The following is a 21,803-nucleotide window of genomic DNA, read 5'->3' on the forward strand; positions in this document are numbered from 1 at the left end:
TGGACAAATTACTATCTTTTGGACAACATCAGAACTTATGGGGCCTGAAGAGATTGCTGTTGTAGAAGCAGTGGAATAGATCCCTGCAGTACAGTCTGCTCTACTTTCTGCTGATTATGCGAGCAACAAGGACATTGTTGATGTAGTCAAGTGAACGGTGAATGGCAGGACTGAAGTTTAACCAGTGTTTTGATACCATGCCCATCATACATGGCAAATAAAACAAACGTGCAATTGTAGCTCTTTTGAGCTTTTCAAAGGGTTTAAAAATCCAAATTAATCGGAGAATAAGCTCCAGATATACACAGTAAAAGTTTATGAAATTAGAGTTGGGATGAAAATATATCTAATACATTATTCAGGTGGGGAAAACAACATTAAAATAATGTCATTTTCCCTACCTGAATAATTTAAGTCTTACTGGCATAAAAATAGAGACACAAGTCTGTTATGGTTGCCTTAATTCTACGGAGTTTAGAAATCATAACATGAATGTAATATAACCCAATGTTTTGAGCCTACTCCCTACTCTGTTTACAAAGCATCATTAGTCAAATCCTGACCTATTCTGCTATCCTCACAGAAGGAAGAACAGCTATAAAGTCCTGTCTGAAATATCATCTGCAGAACCACAGTGCTTTGCAGAAAGGCTCCTTTTTTTCAGTTGGGCTTAAGCTTGGTCAAACCTATTTATATATCTTGCTTTATTTAGGTATCCGTGGGGAAGAGACTGGCTTTCACTCTGTTTTATATCTATGCAGTTAAGGTGTGGGCCTCTAGATGCAATTATGACAGCTGTCATCTTGGCAAACATACCAGGGACTGAACTGGGGACCTCCAGAGCTAAAAGCATGAGGTAAAGAGCCTAGTAACTCATCATTTGGCTGTGGCGTTGCACACAGGGGGACTTGTAACAGTGACCGGTTGGTTGACTACTTTTTCTGCTCACAGGAAGCTCCTCCTGAGTGTTTGAGACCCACAGTGATTCAAATCCCCGCTCAGGTTGCCAAATTTCCAATTTCTCAAAACTGGACCCTAGAGCTATCGTCAACATTTTCTGCACCAAATACTTATCAGCATATACACTAACAGGCACAACAGACTCACAGCTGCAATGGAGATACTAGCAAGATACAGTTACAAAAGGGGTGGATGAGTGAGACTAGGGGAGACAGGAAACTGGCTTTTACTTGCCATTGTTGGCATACACTTCAGAGGAAAGAAATTCTTGTGTTTGTTGCAGCACTTGCTTTCCAAGGCAGAACTTGAGCACCTGGAGGGGGCTCCAGCCCTACATTATCCACAATGTCCTGCCCTGAAGCACCACATTGATAGAATGGCTTCAGATTGAAAGCACAGGAGCTTCCTTTAGCAATCCCACCCTCCTCCCCCAGCAATGCAAAACAATGCTAGGCTGCTGGGACAAGCTAGAGTGGAGACTCCCTGTTCATGAGAAGTGGGTACATTTGCCCTTTACCCAAACACACCCCCCCCAACCAAATGCTCAACTCAGCATAAATATAAGGGAGGCTGAAAGGGACCATGTCTCTCCTGCTCTGTCCAGTAGTGGCTCTGAGGCAAAGTGTTTTCAGGGAGTGATGGGGACAGGAAGCTTCCTAGCAGCCAGGGAAGGTTCTCAGAGGTGGGTCTGACCTGGCCCTGGGAGCAGCCCATGCAGCGGAAGGGGAAGCTTCCTCTAGCTCTGCCCATCCCTGGCTCTGGAGCCAGCACTCAATAGTTAAAAGGGCCTTGGCTGGGGGGAAAAGCAGGGCAACAATGGAATTGTAGTAACTTGATATTTGGTGTCCGGTCAATATTACTGACTGCACAGGTACCCTTAAAACCAGACTTTACAGTTGGAAAAAAAGACACCTAGAAACCTTAATCCCCACTGGACCCCCCACTTATGTGATGGGCTTCATCTTGGCCAACACATGGGGACTGAACCAGGGTCCTGTAGAACTAAAAGCATGTGTGTACAAACCAAGCCTGGGGGCAGGGGGAAATGCTTTAACAACTCATCCACTGAGCATTACCAGGGAGGGGGACCTGTAATATATACTCCTATAATTATTAGGTCTGCTTATTACCAGAGTACACCAAATCCTAAGCTTCCAGTAGTGTTCTAGCTGTACCATGATTTAAGTGCAAGCACTGTCGTACTTCAACAGCTAGACCTTAGCCCTGGTGGGTTCCAATAGCCCCTCAGACACACAGTGAAGGGAGAGGTTTTTACTAGGGCTGTCAGGAAAGGGAAAGTTGGCAAATACCCTAGGTGCCGAGGCTTAAACAGTTACACTTCAAAATGAGCAATGATGGTAAATGTCTGGGCCCTGGGCAATTCAGTGACCAGTCAAGTCTCTTCAGGCCGAGTGCGTGGGATGCCATCCCCAGTCCAGTCTCTGTTCAAGCAAATAGGAGCCTTCTGTTTCTAGGCCATGTTCACTTGGTGTTTCTTTTTGGGCCTCTGCACTGGCTTCCTGCTCAGGCACTGCACCCAGCTGTAACTTCCATCACTCACATGACTGTGTGTACACCTCCTGGGGCGGGGAGCGGGGGTCTCTGCATTCCAGCTTCTCCGCAGCTACAGGCTCACCATTCAGGGACTGCTTCCCTTCCTTCTCCCTGGCAGGGAGAAAGAGAAGTACAGTGGAGGGGGGCTGATGAGCAACAGTCCTTTCTTAGCAGGTCCATTATATTCATCACTGAGTTACACAATTGTAATACAAACAAATAATAAATTATAGACCTCAAAGGACATAAGAGGGACATGGCAAGCAGGTATGTTATCCTTATTGGCCAGTTCCTAACATACTGGATAACTCTAAGCTGGATCACAAGGCGTGACTTCAGCATGTGTAGACATACTGGAGCTAGCTTTGCTCTAGCTCGAGCAAAGCTAGCTCGACTAACAACAGAATGTAATTAAAGCAGCATGAGCAGCAGCTTGGGCTAGCCCCTAGAGTACATACACCTATGTGGTTGTACTCAGGAGACTAGCCTGTGCCTCCACCCCAGTTGTTGCAGCTACAGTGCTTGTAATGGGGTCGCACTCACCTCTTGTGAGCATGCCCTGTCTGAGTGCAAATGCCTGCACTCTCTCTCTCTGTGGTGGGTCTTTGATGATTCAGCCCTCTGTCTACATCACACACAATCTGTATGAGAAATAAAACTCCCTTCTAGAGAAACAGTCTGCCAGGGGATCTAACCCTGTACCCCTCAGCTGGGCTTCCTTTCCCTATAGCCCTTCCTGGACTCAGAAAGAGTTCAGTTCCCCTTCTGGGGTGCATCAGAGTCCAGGCCACTTTCCCAGTGGCTGGAGGGGTAGAACCTCTTCTCCAGGTCCCAACCCAGGGGCCCTAAAGACAGCAGCCATCTGCCATGTCCCTTTAACAATGCTGCATTGCTGCTATGATTCCCTGGGACTCTTCCTCACAGCCCCAGCAGGTTCTTCACCCTTACCTCAGGGCCTTAGTCCTGGTTGAGTCCCGACCACCACCCTGGAGCTCCTTCTCACTCCCACAAGTCTCTTCCAGCACTGCTCTGTCCGAAGTCCCTGTAGCTCTCTGAGCCCAGCACACCATTCATACTTCACCAGCTCCAGCAAAGAACTGATCTCAGTCTGACCCTACCACTCTTCTTATAGTAGCTTGCTGGGCCTTGACTGGCTGTGTCCCACACAGCCACTCTAGGCAGCTTGGAGGAACTTCTCCACTGCCCGTTTCTCAGGCAAGGCCATGAGGCCTCTAGTGGGGGGGAGGGCCCTCAGGGCCTAGTCACCCCGTCACAGTGCTATTGTTACTTTAGCTTTGCTCTAGTTACAGCTCAGCTAGCTTGCTTGGGTACATCTACACATGCTGCAGTCACACCTCCTGAAAGAAGTGTAGCCATAACACACACAGTCTCCAGTTCCCAACGTGGCTGAAATGGGTGCATGTACTCTGTAGCTCTCCTCCACCCAGCAAAAATGGGAAAAGACTATTTCTACTAGAGCTGGCCAGAATTCACCAGAAGCTGGTAAAGGGAATTGCATAAGATCTTTCACTCAGAATGGCTCACTGTGGTGCTGAGCTAACAGCATTAATTAATTGGCTCCCAAACAAACTGCATGAAGGGGAACAGGTACCCACCAAACATGTACCCACCAAAAAGTGTTTTGTGAATTTTAGGCAACTGCACCTGCAAGCCAGTTGCACTGCCAAGTTTGTACTTACGTTATAGCAGAAAGATTTCACAAATAAGGCCCTGATTTCTAAAGCGTGGCCTTCTGCCCAAGATGTATTTTGTACATTTGTGCGCTGTACTGTGTGTTTTTGAAACACTTAACAGGTACACATGCAAGGGTCAATTGTGTGCAAGTGACTGCGCACACACAAAGGAGGCTAGGACAGGCCTCCCTCAACAAATGAATCTCTGTAAGTACTAGACCTATTATCTCCTGCAAATGTAAACAAACTTGTTTCTCCGAACAATTGGCTTAACAAGAAGTAGGACTGAGTGGACATGCAGGCTCTAAAATTGTACATTGTTTTATTTTTGAATGCAGGGTTTTTTTACATAATTCTACATTTGTAAATTCAACTTTCATGATAAAGAGATTGCACTACAGTACTTGTATTAGGTGAATTGAAAAATACTGTTTCTGGTTTTTACAGTGCAAATATTTGGAATAAAAACTAAATATAAAGTGAGCAGTGTACACTTTGTATTCTGTGTTGTAACTGAAAACAATATATTTGAAAATGTAGAAAACATCAAAAATATTGAAATAAATGGTATTCTATTATTGTTTAACAGTGCGATTAATCACAGTTAATTTTTTTAATCGCTTTACAAGGCTACTAGAAAGTGGTATATCTCTTTTGGGTTAAGAAACCCAGACACATAAAAACAAAACAAAAGTTAGATTTGAATTAAAACTGATTTTTTTTCCATTTCTTGCCAACACCCACACCCCCTGCAAAAAAAAAGTTGTTTGGGTCAAATAAAACATTTCAAACATCATCTGAAACAATCTTTTGAAGTTAAATGTTGATTCAAAACACTGGTTGAATAAATTTCAGCATGAAAAAAAATAATTTAACATTACTCCCCCCCTCCAAAAAAATCAGTTTTTTCATCCAAAACTCTTCATTGAATTCAAACCAAATTCAAAACATTTTTGTGCCCCCCAAAAATTCATTTTGGGTGAAGTTATTTGCCAAAAAATGTTTCACCAGCTCTAGTCATAATCCTTCCCTGAGCTTTGGCGAGTGCACATTTCATTTCCTTTTCATGCATTATCAATTATAAGAAAGGTTCTGCAGATGAAATTATAATCCCAGTTACACCTATGAGATACCATTGTCTTCAGATTTGGCCCAGGATGATACCTGTGCAGTGTTATCCCCCTCCCCCCCGACATTAGGTTTGCACAGGTGTAATTGACTGGAATTTGGTAAACAAATATGTTGTTAATGCACCCAAAAGAAGAGAACACAGCTGTCTATCATGTTGACTCTGCAGAGCTTACCAAATTAATGAGGGTTAGTCACTAAAGTAAGGAGATATGACTGACTATACACAGGAAACAAGGTTTGTTGCATAAGAAGGTGACAAGGTGGATGAGGTAATATTTTTTATTGGACCAATTTCTGTTGGTGAAAGAGACAAGCATTTGGTTACCCACTAACTCTCCTTCATCCTGTGCCTGCAGAGATGTTAATTGCTTACTTCAGTTTGAAAGGTTTCTAGCAACATGTGTCAACTCCTTATGCTTTACCATCTGTTCCATCTTCTATTTAGCTGTGACACTGAGCCCTGGTCTACACTAGGAGTTGAGGTCGAATTTAGCAGCATTAAATCGATTTAACCCTGCACCCATCCACACGATGAAGCCCTTTTTTCAACTTAAAGGGCTCTTTACTTACTCCATTTCCTTACTCCACCCCCGACAAGGGGATTAGCACTTAAATCAGCCTTGCCGGGTCGAATTTGGGGTACTGTGGACACAATTAGATGGTATTGGCCTCCAGGAGCTATCCCAGAGTGCTCCATTGTGACCACTCTGGACAGCACTCTCAACTCAGATGCACTGGCCAGGTAGACAGGAAAAGGCCCGTGAACTTTTGAATTTCAATTTCCTGTTTGCATGGTCAACTGCAGCTTGCCATGCTGGCCAGAGCTCATCAGCAGAGGTGACCATGATGGAGTCCCAGAATCGCAAAAGAGCTCCAGCATGGACCGAATGGGAGGTATGGGATCTGACCATTGTATGGGGAGAGGAATTCATGCTATCAGAACTCCGTTCCAGTTTTCGAAATGCCAAAACATTTGTCAATATCTCCCAGGGCATGAAGGACAGAGGCCATAACAGGGACCCAAAGCAATGCCACGTGAAACTTAAGGAGCTGAGGCAAGCCTACCAGAAAACCAGAGAGGCAAACGGCCGCTCCGGGTCAGAGCCCCAAACATGCCGCTTCTATGATGAGCTGCATGCCATTTTAGGGGGTTCAGCGACCACTACCCCAGCCGTGTTGTTTGACTCCTTCAATGGAGATGGAGGCAACACAGAAGCAGGTTTTGGGGACGAGGAAGATGATGATGAAGTTGTAGATAGCTCACAGCAAGCAAGCGGAGAAAACAGTTTTCCCGACATCCAGGAACTGTTTCTCACCCTGGACCTGGAGGCAGTCCCCCCCGAATCCACCCAAGGCTGCCTCCCGGACACGCCAGGCAGAGAAGGGACCTCTGGTGAGTGTACCTTTTAAAATACTATACATGGTTTAAAAGCAAGCATGTTTAATGATTAATTTGCCCTGGCATTTGCGGCTCTCCTGGATGTACTCCCAAAGCCTTTGCAAAAGGTTTCTGGGGAGGGCAGCCTTACTCCGTCCACCATGGTAGGACACTTTACCACACCAGGCCAGTAGCACGTACTTGGGAATCATTGTAAAACAAAGCATTGCAGTGTATGTTTGCTGGCATTCAAACAACATCCATTCTTTACCTCTCTGTGTTACCTCAGGAGAGTGATATCATTCATGGTCACCTGGTTGAAATAGGGTGCTTTTGTTAAGGGGACATTCAGAGGTGCCCGTTCCCTGCTGGGCTGTTTGCCTATGGCTGAACAGAAATATTCCCCGCTGTTAGCCATGGGGAGGGGTGAGAGGCTAGCCACGTGGTGGGGGGGAGGCAAAATGCGACTTTGGAATGAAAGCACATGTATGTAATGTTAGCAGCAAGGTTTACCGTGAAAGAGTGTAACCATTGTTCTAGAAAATGTGTCTTTTTAAATACCACTGCCTCTTTTTTTTTTCTCCACCAGCTGCATGTGTTTCAAGGATCACAGGATCTTCTCCTTCCCAGAGGCTAGTGAAGATTAGAAGGCAAAAAAAACCACATTCGTGATGAAACGTTCTCTGAGTTCATGCTGTCCTCCCACACTGACAGAGCACAGACGAATGCGTGGAGGCAGACAATGTCAGAGTGCAGGAAAGTACAATATGACCAGGAGGAGAGGTGGCGGGCTGAAGAGAGGGCTGAAGCTGAAAGATGGTGGCAGAGTGAGGAGGCAGGACTCAATGCTGAGGCTGCTGGAGGATCAAACCAATATGCTCCAGTATGGTTGAGCTGCAGGAAAGGCAGCTGGAGCACAGACCGCCGCTACAGCACCTGTGTAACCAACCACCCTCCTCCCCAAGTTCCATAGCCTCCTCACCCAGGCGCCCAAGAACGCGGTGGGGGGCCTCCGGCCACCCAGCCACTCCACCACAGAGGATTGCCCAAGCAACAGAAGGCTGGCATTCAATAAGTTTTAAAATTGTAAAGTTTTAAAGTGCTGTGTGGCCTTGTCCTTCCCTCCTCCACCACCCCTCCTGGGCTACCTTGGTAGTTATCCCCCTATTTGTGTGATGAATTAATAAAGAATGCATGAATGTGAAGCAACAATGACTTTATTGCCTCTGCAAGTGGTGATCGAAGGGAGGTGGGGAGGGTGGTTAGCTTACAGGGAAATAGACTGAACCAAGGGGTGGGGGGGTTTCATCAAGGAGAAACAAACAGAACTTTCATACCGTAGTCTGGCCAATTATGAAACTGGTTTTCAAAGCTTCTCTGATGCGCACTGCACCCTCCTGTGCTCTTCTAACCGCCCTGGTGTCTGGCTGTGCGAAACCAGCAGCCAGACGATTTGCCTCAACCTCCCACCCCACCATAAATGTCTCCCCTTTACTCTCACAGATATTGTGGAGCACACAGCAAGCAGTAATAACAGTGGAAATATTGGTTTCACTAAAGTCTAACCGAGTCAGTAAACTGCGCCAGCAAACTTTTAAAGGTCCAAATGCACATTCTACCACCATTCTGCACTTGCTCAGCCTGTAGTTGAACAGCTCCTGACTACTGTCCAGGCTGCCTGTGTACGGCTTCATGAACCATGGCATTAAGGGGTAGGCTGGGTCCCCAAGGATAACTATAGGCATTTCAACATCCCCAGTGGTTATTTTCTGGTCTGGGAATAAAGTCCCTTCCTGCAGCTTTTGAAACAGACCAGAGTTCCTGAAGATGCGAGCGTCATGTACCTTTCCTGGCCATCCCACGTTGATGTTGGTGAAACGTCCCTTGTGATCCACCAGTGCTTGCAGCACTATTGAAAAGTACCCCTTGCAGTTTATGTACTCGCCGGCTTGGTGCTCCGGTGCCAAGATAGGGATATGGGTTCCATCTATGGCCCCACCACAGTTAGGGAATCCCATTGCAGCAAAGCCATCCACTATGACCTGCACATTTCCCAGGGTCACTACCCTTGATATCAGCAGATCTTTGATTGTGTTGGCTACTTGCATCACAGCAGCCCCCACAGTAGATTTGCCCACTCCAAATTGATTCCCAACTGACCGGTAGTGGTCTGGCGTTGCAAGCTTCCACAGGGCTATTGCCACTCGCTTCTCAACTGTGAGGGCTGCTCTCATCTTGGTATTCATGCGCTTCAGGGCAGGGGAAAGCAAGTCACAAAGTTCCATGAAAGTGCCCTTACGCATGCGAAAGTTTCGCAGCCACTGGGAATCGTTCCAGACCTGCAACACTATGCGATCCCACCAGTCTGTGCTTGTTTCCCGGGCCCAGAATCAGCGTTCCACCACATGAACCTGCCCCATTAGCAATATAATGCCCACATTGGCAGGGCCCATGCTTTGAGAGAAGTCTGTGTCCATGTCCCCATCACTTACGTCACCGCGCTGACGTCGCCTACTTGCCTGGTTTCGCTTTGCCAGGTTCTGGTGGTGCATATACTGCTGAATAATGCGTGTGGTGTTTAATGTGCTCCTAATTGCTAAAGTGAGCTGAGCGGGCTCCATGCTTGCCATGGTATGGCGTCCGCACAGAAAAAAGGCACGGAATGATTGTTTGCCGTTGCTCTGACGCAGGGAGGGGTGACTGACGACATGGCTTACAGGGTTGACTTACAGGGAATTAAAATCAACAAAGGCGGTGGCTTTACATCAAGGAGTATTTCAGGCAGGACTTCACGGAGGGACGGAGGGAGTGGGGAGCAAATGAGTACAAAACAAATCTGGTCTATTTCTTGTTTTGATCCACTCCATCTATCTTTTACATCTTTGGCTGGCAGCAGATGGTGCAGAAGGACTGCAAGCCATCCACATCTCTTGGCTGCTCGGCAGAAGATGGTACAATAGGACTGCTAGCCGTCTTCATCTCCTGCTTGCCCGCAAAAGATGGTACAATAGGACTGCTAGCCATCCATATTGTCTGCCTGCTCACCAAAAGATGGTAGAATAAGACTGCCTGCAGGACTAAAGAGAGTGACCTGGTCGAGTCACTCCTAATGTAGTCCCTGCACCCCTGTCTGCCCAGGCACTCCCGGCCGATGTGGCCAGGAGCACCTCGGACATGATGATGACTGTTACCAGTCCTATTGTACCGTCTGCTGCCACAAGGCAATGGGTTGCTGCTGCTGTGTAGCAATGCAGTACCGCGTCTGCCAGCACTGAGGAGACATACGGTGACAGTGAGCTGAGCGGGCTCCATGCTTGCCGTGGTATGGCGTCTGCACAGGTAACTCAGGAAAAAAGGTGCAAAACGATTGTCTGCCGTTGCTTTCACAGAGGGAGGGAGGGAGGGAAGGAGGGCCTGATGACATGTACCCAGAACCACCTGAGACAATATTTTTTGCCCCATCAGGCATTGGGATCTCAACTCAGAATTCCAATGGGCAGCAGAGACTGCAGGAACTGTGGGATAGCTACCCACAGTGCAACACTCCGGAAGTCGACACTAGCCTCAGTACTGTGGAAGCACTCTGCCGAGTTAATGCATTTAATGCATTTAATGCACTTAGAGCATTTTGTGTGGGGACACACACAATCGACTATTTAAAAACAATTTCTAAAAAAACGACTTCTATAAATTTAACCTAATTTTGTAGTGTAGACATACCCTGAGTATCTTTCACAGTCCTCTGTGGAGCCTGAAAGCTTGTCTCTTTCACCAACAGAAGTTGGTACAATACAAATATTACCTCACCCACCTTGTGTCTCTCATATCCTGTGACCAACATGGCTACAACACTGCATAAGAAGGTGGTGGTTATACATAGTAACTTTGCATAACAGAACTAAATTTAAGAATGGAAATATATATTTAAAGAAATATATCATCTTGTGCTTCATTTTTAGATCATGGCACGTTCTCTGTAGACATACTGAAATCCTTGTGGCATCATCACCTCACTTTGGAACCCCACCATAATGGAGTCATCGTGATATCCCTATGGATTTGCATTGAAAGTATTTTGCTATCACAGCCTCATATTGTAATGGCTTCATAATGGAGTCCCCTTAGAGTTATACTGAAATCATTTTGCCATCATTATCTCACATCGTAAATGGCATCATAATGGGGTCTCCATTAAAGACTTGCATTAAAACCTTATTGAAATTATTACTATGATGTTAACTTCCCACCCAAGTGATTGGGGATGTAGCTTGGAAAATTACTCTTCATGTTCACTTACTTTGGGAAGTGGCCTTTAGTATTGCTAATATAATATATTTTGTTCATTTGTTATGCTGTTTCCACTATAATTGTAATGTTTACTGATCTCTAGTATGCTTTAAACAGTTTGTTCTTGTAGCCACTGTTTTTTTGTTTGTATACTTTACTTCTTTTTTGAATGCACACACAACATTTCTAGGACCTTCTAAATAAAAAATGCCACCACTGAAGACTTCAGTAATATTGGTTTTAAAAGTACAAGTTTTCTATATTTCAATTTAGATGGCAGAAAGCAAATCTCAGTAAAAGAGACATCACAGACATTTCTACTATATAACTGAAAAGTGAGCTAATTTGAAACCATTTTGTATAAAAAAATAAAGTAAAATTTGCAGGTGGAAATATTAAGTTTTATAATATAAAAAGTTTCAGACACATTTTATTTAAAAACAGAGAGAGGTCACCATGAAACCCCCAGCCCAGCAGCCCAATGTTAAGGGCTGCTTGAAATTTAGATTCTGGTGTGAATTTTGAAGTTCTGCTCCATCTCTAAGTTTAAGCAATTAAGATAGCAAAGCCTTCAGATAGAGGAAATATAACAGAACCTAAGCTAGGAATCTTGGGATACGAAGGTACAGATCCTGCAACCATCCATATGTGCTTAAAGTTGAATTTAGGAGAGTACTCACATGCTTAAAGTTAAACACATGTGTAAGTGATTGCAGGATTGGGACCAAAGCATGCATTGACACTACACATTTTTGTACCCATTTTCCACAGCTTCACTGTTGTTAGTCACAATGTAAGAGCTAGTGTAGATTGTGGAACTTTTACAATGGTGTGGCGTGAGGTTTCATTTTATTATGGTTCGGGCTGAATCTTATATAGGTCAGGTGTGGCTGCCACCTTCCATTCAAAATAAATTTAAAGATGTCATTTAAACCAGGTTCTGAAAGTTTAGCAACAGCAAACAAAACATAGGCACATGGAAATGGTAAAAGGAAGGTGAATCATGTGGCCCAAGGGGTTTTAAATGCAGGTGCTAGGGTTTTGATTGCTGGAACTTGTGTATGCATCAGAGAGATACAAGACAAACTGAAGTAAAACAGATTGGGAGAGACTAAGGACTTGTCTAGATGGTCATTTAGTGTGCAGCAAGCCAGAGTCTGAGAATACAACATTCTTGCCTGATGCACACTAACTGGCCATGTGAACCCTGCTGCTTCACAGTGAAAGTTCCATAGTGCAAAACTGTATGTCAAAATGCACCACAGTGCATTGTGACCAATTAGTGTGTGATAGTCTAGTGCACTGTAGATTTACACCCTGGTTTGCCATGCACTAACTGACCTGGTAGACAACCTCTGAGAGATAACCTGGACAAGCACTGTTTATGACCCTAGAAGAAGTTGCGGCTTCTGGGTTTGGTGCCATCTAAAGAGGCTTGGGGTTGTAAGCAAACAAAGTCTCCTTTTGGTTTTAGTTGCTCCTATATTTGGAGAAGCAAGAGTTTGTATAATCCTCGTAATTAAACAAGATTGCATCAAACAAAATATCACACTCCATTGTCAGTTTCTACCCCCAGCTGAAACATCTGTACATCTTCAAACTTTGACTCACTGCTCAGGTCAAAAAGGGGTAACAATGGCTTTGACAGCACTCATGCAGCTGCACCAGTGCTGGAAAATGGGAATGAAACTTTGCAGCACAGATAAATCCTAGCAGTAAAACCCTATTGCTGTATTTGTCAGGATGAACATTCTTGTATATTACTAAACAGAAATTAAAGGATGTCCCAGAGGATACAGTATCAGACCTGTGTGGGAGGTTTAGTTGCTGAAAATTACTCAAGGGATAAATACTGCACTTACGTTATTTTGTGTCTTAGTGGCAGGAAGGAAAATGTTAGAGGTGTTTGTGTCACTGGCTGCAAATGCTTGGAATAACCTTACGACTACCAGGGGTAACAGGAGGAAGTCTCAATAATAATCAGAGTTGTTATAGAGGAGGGGAACTTGCCAGATATTAAGGTTTAAGTACCTGAATGTTCAAGTTTTGGTAATACCTTATTGTAGGTGGAAATTAATTAGTGCTAAATTGCAACAGAACCCCTAAAGGATTATATATTACAACCCACTGAATACCAGGAGAATTCATAGTGATTAATGGTATTATACTAAATACCAAAGCAAGGAAGAGACATTTTTACTGCCTGTCATAAAGGTTTGCACAGTTTCTTTCAACCTACTGTGATCTGTACTTTTAAAGTCTTTTATTTAAGGAAAGGGTTGTTTCTTTAGTGGTTTTAGAATGTCAGCAGATGTTATGTATTCTTTCTGGATAACCATCCCCCCCAAAAGCAGTTCATCTCCATCCCAGACAGATGGGCTCTTTATCCTTTCAGCTAGTGCAAAAGTGGTTCTTGCAAATAAAACAAACAAACAAACAAACAATCAACCCAAGCATTACTAACACTCTAGTTCTATGTTAGAAAGTGAACAGGGCCTGGGTCATAGAGTGAAGTGACTCATCTTCAGTGTGATGGTGAGAGAGCATCTGTAACTTTCTCACATACCCAGACCTTGAGATTTGGCAAGATGGTTGATCAAAAAGCTGACAATTTTGGAAAAAGTGCTGGATTCTGCACCTGAATTATACCGTCATTTTTTTTTTTTTTTGGTTTGTTCTGCTGGTATCAGTAACTCTTTTAAAACTGTGAATAAACTGAGACATCAGTTAGGACTCCACTGTTAAGATTGTGTTGAGATTTACACTTAGAGCAGGATTAAATCTTATTCACTTTAACAATTCAGGGTTCAGGGTGTGAGAGGGGGCTCTGAGCTGGGGAAGGGGGTCAGGGCTCTGGGCTGGGGGTGCAGGCTCTGGGGTGGGGCCTAGGAATAAGGGTTTGGGGTGCAGGAAGGGGTTCCAGGTTTGGGCGGTGCTCAGGGCTGGGGCAGGGGATTGGGGTGCAGGGTTGGGGCATGAACTTACTTCCAGCAGCTCCTGGGCAGCAGCGCAGCCCGGGTGCAGAGGCAGGCTTCGGGCCTGTCCTGGTATTTGGACTGCGCTGTGCCCCAAAAGCGGCTAGCAGCAGGTCTGGCTCCTAGGCTGAGGCATGCAAGCAGCTTCGTGCAACTCTCATCTACAGGTACCGTTCCCCCCAGCTTTATTATATTGCTGGGTAGGAAGGCCCTCACAAGACGTCTCTCAGCTCCGCTGCTACTCACTACATCATTTCTCACAACACAGTTCTATGTTTATGTTGTCTCTCACAGCAAAGTCCTCATAAGAAGGGAATGAAGAGCAAAATCTTAGCAGTCCCAGCTGCTTGCAAATGAGCTTTTTTGCCACACAGTAAGAACTCTTTCCCTCTCTCTCAGCCTCTTTGAGAGCTCTCTACCACCTAACATCCAAATTCCTGTATAGTTATGGTGATTCCTCAACTATCACTAAAGGAAGTGTGGGTAGATAGCCTATGGAAATGAAGCTGTATATGGCAGATTTTTTCACCAATAGAGGGAGTACAGAGCTCTTTCTCCTCAAGCTTCTGGTCCTGCTTTGAGCAGGGGGCTGGACTAGATGACCTCCTGAGGTCCCTTCCAACCCTGATATTCTATGATTCTATGATTCTGTGATATGGTTTACAGAAAGCAACAGATTTTCAGCTGGTGTAAATCAGCATAGCTGTGTTGGCTACAGCTGAGATTCTGGCCCAGAAAGAGGTATTCACTTTATTCATCAGAACCCAGTTGATCTCAACCTAGCAAAGCTGATGGAGTGCTCATGCTACAAGTTACAGTGGTGATTTGATCACAGTTTATAAGTACCTTCGTGGGAAAGAAATATTTAGTAATGGGCTATTCAATCTATCCGACAAAAATAAGTAATACAAAAGTCAACGGCTGGAAGCTGAAACTTGACAAATTTAGACTGGAACTAAGACTTTTTTTTTTAACAGTGAGGGCAATTAACCATTAGAACAACTTACCAAGGGTTGTGGTGAATCCTGAATCACTGGCAATTTTTTTAAATCAAGATTTGATGCTGTTTAAACAGGAATTATTTCGGAGATGTTTCATGGCCTGCGTAATACAGGAGGTCAGACTAGATGATCAAAGTGGTCACAGTAGTCCCTTCTGCAAGCTCCCAGCCCAATTGTTTGGACCTCAACTTTTCTTCTTTGTTCCTGACCTCCTGCTCTGGTGGTTCATCAGGGGTGGTTGAGCCCAGACTGAAGAAGTTCAGAGTGAGTCTCCTCCCACAATGGTTCTGAACATTTATATGGGGAATTAATAAGGTGAAGTGTAGGCTAGGGTGACAATAACTGTGGAACAGAGCTGGGCTGAACAACAGAGCTCCTAGCTCCGTGCGGCAGAACCAGTTGGCAGTCCAGCTGCTTCATTCTGTGGTTCTTCTCACTCTTCTTCTGTAACCCCATGTCAAAGAACATATTAGTTTTCTGTTCTATTTTTTTATGATTAAAGTTAAAGTTCATTTTAAGATCTGTCTTTAGTCACACTAAAGATGACTATACATGAAACCAAAAATTAATAAAAAATGCAAATGATGGAATATATGCAGAGTTGGGAGAGGGACATGAAACAAGATAGCCTGTTTCAAGCCTGAAACAAGTGGGGATAGGACACTATTATAAGCAGTAAGTCTCTGCACAGCTATGCTTAAGGGCCAGGGAGTCATTGGAGAACTTTGCTAACCAATCCTGGTTCTCAGCACCCTGCAAACATCTTTGTTGTCTTTTTGTTTATGCCCCCTCTACAGAAGGAGTCCAATAACTGTTGCAGGGAGAAGGGAAGGCTTGCCGCTAAAGGCATTTCAACTGGAGAGAGATGTGAACTCTGCTCTGGAGTCAGCTACTTCTTCTGGTTCATCAGAGGGGATTCCCAAACTGATGAATTTAAGCAAATTCTTCAGATTAGAACTCTTTCTGTAGAGGTTTAAGACCTCCAAAAAATCCTGGTGATACAAGGTTGGGTGCATGGATGTCCCTCTCATGTCCATCTACATGATGGTGAAATGAAGGAACAGAGATAGTAGCTTTGATTCCCTTGTTAGTCCAGAGTGGAAAGCAGAACTGTGTGAATAACCGATTTTTCAGTTAAGTGGCTGAAATGGAAAATACAAAAGTTCATTATGGATCATTTTGTTTGTGAGGGTTTTTTAACTTTTTATATCTTTTAAATATATAATTGAAGTAAAATTTGAAACAGTTATTTAAAATCAAAATGACAAAACTAAATATTTCAACTTTCAATTTTTAAAAAAATAAAATTATTTTTGGCAAATTTGACACAAATTCATTAAGTGTTTCAGACAAAATGAATCTGCAAAAGAACTGTTCTGTTGGAAAATTGGTATCCAGCACTAGTAAAAATCTCAAACTCTAGTTCCTATTTTCTCCCTATAGGACATAGTGGCTTTTTCTGTTTTCATTCTAAGATTTAAGATGTGTTCCTGGCCTCACATTAGAAAGATGCACACTTACATTGAGCTGCTAGTTTTGTACTCCTACTGTGAAGGTATACGCTTTTTTGTCTCACTGAAAGAATACTTTTATATTTCCTTTATGTGCAATGCTTCAACTAAATTGCCACCAATTTTTTCTTTTTTACTACAGACAGTGTTATTGTAATTCTACAGAATTATATCAACCTGCCTGGGAATAAAGACAATATAAGCTACAGAACATATCTGTGCTTATGAAGAAATGACTTAAGTAATCCATAGCGGTGTTAAAAGTTCCTTATCCCATACCCAGATTTTCTGAGGAAGAGGAAACCCTTTTCATTGTATAAATGGGAAGTTTTGAGATTCTCTCCAGGTGAAATAATTTCACTTTCTTCAGAGAGTCTGCCAATCTTATTTTTTAATGGAAGAGGATGGAACAAATGGTCCCATTTTCTTTTCTTTTCTTTTCTTTTCTTTTCTTTTCTTTTCTTTTCTTTTCTTTTCGTTTCTTTTCGTTTCTTTTCGTTTCTTTTCTTTTCTTTTCTCCCTGCCACTGATGACCTGCTTTTCAGTTCCCCAGGGTTGTTTTTTTTTTTTTTTTTTTTTACACCATCTACTAACTAAACAGAAACAAGGCAGCTCAGAGATGAGCAGAGTAGACCTGGTTAAAAATCAGTGGCAAAACAAAAAAAAACAATTTTTTTTATGGATGTGTATTAATTTTTATCAAAATGTCAGAAATGTTGACAAAATCTGATCCCAAATTGTTTCCCAATTTGATCCCCCCAAATTGGGAAACAATACTGTAGGAGGGTCAAAATCCTCTACAATTTTATCTTAAATTTTCTTTTGAGGTGGGGACCACAGGGGTGTAAATGAAAAGTCCAATTTTTGACAAAAATTGCATCACTCACTTGAAACTCAGAACATTTCAACCAGCTCTGAAGTTAAATGGTTATTATATGATCAAAACTGCAGATCATACAGTCTCTTTAAAGAATGAGGATTTGTCACAAATAGTAGGAAGAGTTTGTTCTCTTTTCTGCTCCATTGTTCATCTCTTATTTATGTGCTTTTCAGGGGGGTTGCATTTTGAAGAGACTATGTAAGAACCCCCCCAGCTCTGTGGTTCCTGGGTATAAGGCAGTGGTGGGCAACCTGCAGGCCACACGCGGGCCACCAGCGGATTACCTTGGCCACCGCTTCCTGAAGCTCCTATTGGCCGGGAACGGCGAACCGTGGCCAGTTGGAGCTGAGGGCAGCCATGCCTGCTGACAATCAATGTAAACACTGTCTCGCGGCCTGCCAACTGATTACCCTGAAGGGCCGCGTGCGGCCCATGGGCCACAGGTTGCCCACCACTGGTATAAGACATAAGTAAAATTGCTGAGCGCATAGCTGAGACTCTCCTGTGCTATTTAGCCCATCACCTAATAAAAAGATAAGGAAAATTATTAAACTCGCTTGTTACTTTTCTAAAGTAATTAACATTTAGCCTCTTCTCATCCCCAAAGGTAGATATACTGATGATTAATTATCATCTTCTGATTAATTCAATGTTATGATTTATTCACTCAATTATATTTACTAATATTCAGTGAAGCTTTACAGTTAGCCCTGGGCTTAGGTCAAGGATCAGTTGGTCCTGATGAGGACAACTCTCCCAGCCTTTACGCATTCTAATCTTGTTCATTCTCCTCTGATTTTACTTTAGAAGTTATCTGCATTCTTCACTGAACACTAGTATCTTTAAAAAGTCAAATGTATCAAGGTCATATTGGAGAATTCCTCCACTTTTAATTAAATGTGATATGCTTTTATCATATTTGCAAGCTTTATCATCATTTCAATACACTATTCTCCCTTTCTGTCAGAGTTGAAAAGTGCACTGCAGGAAAAGATGTCTGGACCTTCCATTCTTGTTGTTTTACAGCCCTAGGCTGGTCACAACTACCATTATCTCATCAACCATGAGTATTTTCAATATTTTAACTGGTAGGACCAGCAGTGAATTTTCCCAGCCTGTAGAAAAAGGTTTTAATTCGGCTAAACATAGTGACAGCTGCTATTACTGCCTCCAGCTACAATTGCTGTAGCCCTGAGAAAGTCTTTTTTGCATGTTAAATATGCAACATAAGTGCCAAGTTATCTTTAGCATTTAACAAGGTTCAGTTTTTCCCTGTTTATTTTAATGCAATATAACTCCCTATACAAAGCAATTTATGCAAAGCAGTGCTATGAATGGTATCTAGCCAAAATCATGAACTTCCATCATGCAAATGTGAGTACCTAATTAAGAGCCAATGGTCAACATTTCCATAATGATGTAGCCAGATGAAATGTTTTCTAGGGTGCCTTTGGGAATCTGCCTAGTTTGTCTCTCATTAATGTCTATTATGGGAAAACAAGGTGAACATTCTAAACTGGTTCTTGTATGAAGATATTTCTTTATAATAATTGGGCCATGAGGATTTGTTCCCATTTTCATCAATACAAACTGAACTTAAAAAAAAAGTGTCTTCCCCATAAAAGCTATGATTAGAGGTCTATTGAAATCTCAAAATTAGAGCAATGTCAACATCATTATACACTGGGAATGGCTAAATGCATTCCTCAAAGCTGTTTATGCATTATGTAACATTTAAAAATTGTGTAATTTGGCAACTAAAACACAAATTCTTTATGCCTTCCTAAATTATAGATTATTCCATAGCGTGAGCTATTTTGGATGTTGTATCCAACAAAGGTTATCAGAACAAACTCTCAAAGAGCCAGTTCTGAATTAATATGTTAAAATTGAAAGATTCGTGCCAGTGAGATAACATAATGATATAGTGAACAGAACAAATGACCGTAACCATATCCAATATGAAATCTTTTCCAGATCTACCACCCTTCATTAATTGTAATGAACTGAATCATTTGAAGCTGTGATGTAGACCATTAAGTGATTTTATGGAGCTCCTCCAGGTCAATGTAGCACTAAACATTTTATAACATACCACACTTAAAAGCATGTGCCTAAAATAATATGCATCAAAATTATTTAGAATGGTATTCTGTGTATCTACTAGAGCTCCGTCTTGCCTCACTTCTCCTCCCACCCCTCATATATACACGGGTGGGCTCTGATCCTGCAAATGATAGCAAACGAGTAGACTGGCATGTTTGCATGGAACCACGGATGTCAATGGCGCTCCATGTAGGCACAACACTGCAGCCATGCACTTTTAAGGCAGACTTGAGAACTATTGGAAATGAATAAAGTATGCATAACGAAATTGTCTCTCTGATAGCATAGGTCCATGAACCTGCACATGCAGAAGTCAACAGGATTAAGCTGAAAGGGCAGAATTCTTTGTTTACATAACTCCATGCAACTCAGTGGAATTACATCCACAAAAAATTTGGCCCTATATTTTCAGTCATTAATCAAGTACAAGATTGATGTGAAGTAAAAGCAAAAAAATCTCTCCAAAGTCAATTGAAAGTAAGGGGAATAAAGTTTGGATCTTTGTATCTGAACTAGTTATCTGGACTTAAAAACAAAACATTTACATAGCTCCACTAGTATTAGCATTTCCCAGTTTGACAGCCGAGCCCATTAATCACAAACATTTCAGAGACCAGAAAGGTGAAAATATGCACACCATGTAAATGGTTCAAGAACTATTTAAGACGTTCCAGATTTCATTTTCCATTTTTTCCTAACCAAATAACTATGTATGAGGCAAAAGGTCGTTTTCTAGTAAAGTAATGTTGAATACTGAAGGTCTGCTGTATATAGTGGGAGAGTAGAAGGAGGATATTAACTCTTAAAAGAAATATATCTATGGGATAGTTTCTACTCTTGGTTATATGATACGCAACAGAGCAAACTTTGGCTTATTTGCAAATGTATGTTGCATATATATACATATCTGTAACATGTGTATATGTGACAGCTGCCATCTTGGCGGATGGGATTGAAATGGGGACCTCCAGAGCTAGAAGTATAAGCTGCTATAGCCTGAACTGAAGGGCCAAGTCCCTACAGCTAGAAGCTGTAAAATTAACATTCTTTGCAGATCAGCTGAGTGTGTATGTGTGTGTGTGGGGAGGGGGGAGACTTGTAACACGCACTCACTAGTGGATGACATGTATAGACATACACACACTTATTTGTATACTTTCTTACAATTACTGATCTCTATGTGTTCTACTATTATTGTTTGTGGTTGAAATGACTTCTTTTTACTATACAAGCTCATGGGAAAACAATATATTTTTATGTGTTTATACATGAAGCTATATGTTAGCAGTAATATACCTCTAAATTTTACTGCTGTGCTTGCTGAGGTTGCCTCTCTCGTTGGCTGCGTCCCTAATATAATGTTTACTAATAGCTCTGTGGAGGAACAGTATTTCCATAGCAACAAATGAACAATACTAGAGAGATTAATCCTTTTTTACATTATCTGTGTACAGTCTCCTGTAAAGCAACATTTTGTAGTTTGATAATTGCAAGTCTAGAGAGATTGTACATTATGTGATGATTAGCATAAACACTTAAGATGAGGAATGACTATTTAAAATGGGGAGAGCTCTGCAGAATTGGAGGTACTATACTGCAAATATTACCATGACTGAAGGGCTGTGGGAAGAGCTAATGATTTTGACATTAGTCAAATAGTTTGGAAGTCACCATCTGATACAGTCAACTCCATGGAAGATCTTCCATGACACTAGTCACATGATGTGTTTTGTTTCACACATATTTAGTGGCACTTGGTTCCTCAATGAAAAATCGCCATGGGTGGTCTCCAGTGGCAATAAAATAGGAATTATCAACTGTCATAAATATAAAGGGAAGGGTAAACACCTTTAAATCCCTCCTGGCCAGAGGAAAACCCCTTGCACCTGTAAAGGGTTAAGAAGCTAAGACAACCTCGCTGGCACCTAACCAAAATGACCAATGAGGAGACAAGATACTTTCAAAGCTGGAGGGGCGGGGGGGGACAAAGGGTTCTCTTTGTTTGTTGCCTTTGCCAGGACCAGATCAGGAATGCAGGTCAGAACTCCTGTAAAAAGTCAGTAAGCAATCTAGTTAGATATGCGTTAGATTCTGTTTTGTTTAAATGGCTGATAAAATAAGTTATGCTGAATGGAATGTATATTCCTGTTTTGGTGTCTTTTTGTAGTAGAACTAGCCGTTGACACTTGTCATCCATGAACATTCTTTGATGTGTTAGCATGTTCCTATGGCAGACATTGTGTCATCAGGTGCCCAATGGAATGTGCTCTAAGGCTGAGATTTGGCAGTACTAGCTACCACAAGATGGACTGTTCCACAGACAATG

Source organism: Lepidochelys kempii, chromosome 2 (genome assembly GCF_965140265.1).
Source record: "Lepidochelys kempii isolate rLepKem1 chromosome 2, rLepKem1.hap2, whole genome shotgun sequence".
Classification (NCBI taxonomy): Eukaryota; Metazoa; Chordata; order Testudines; family Cheloniidae; genus Lepidochelys; species Lepidochelys kempii.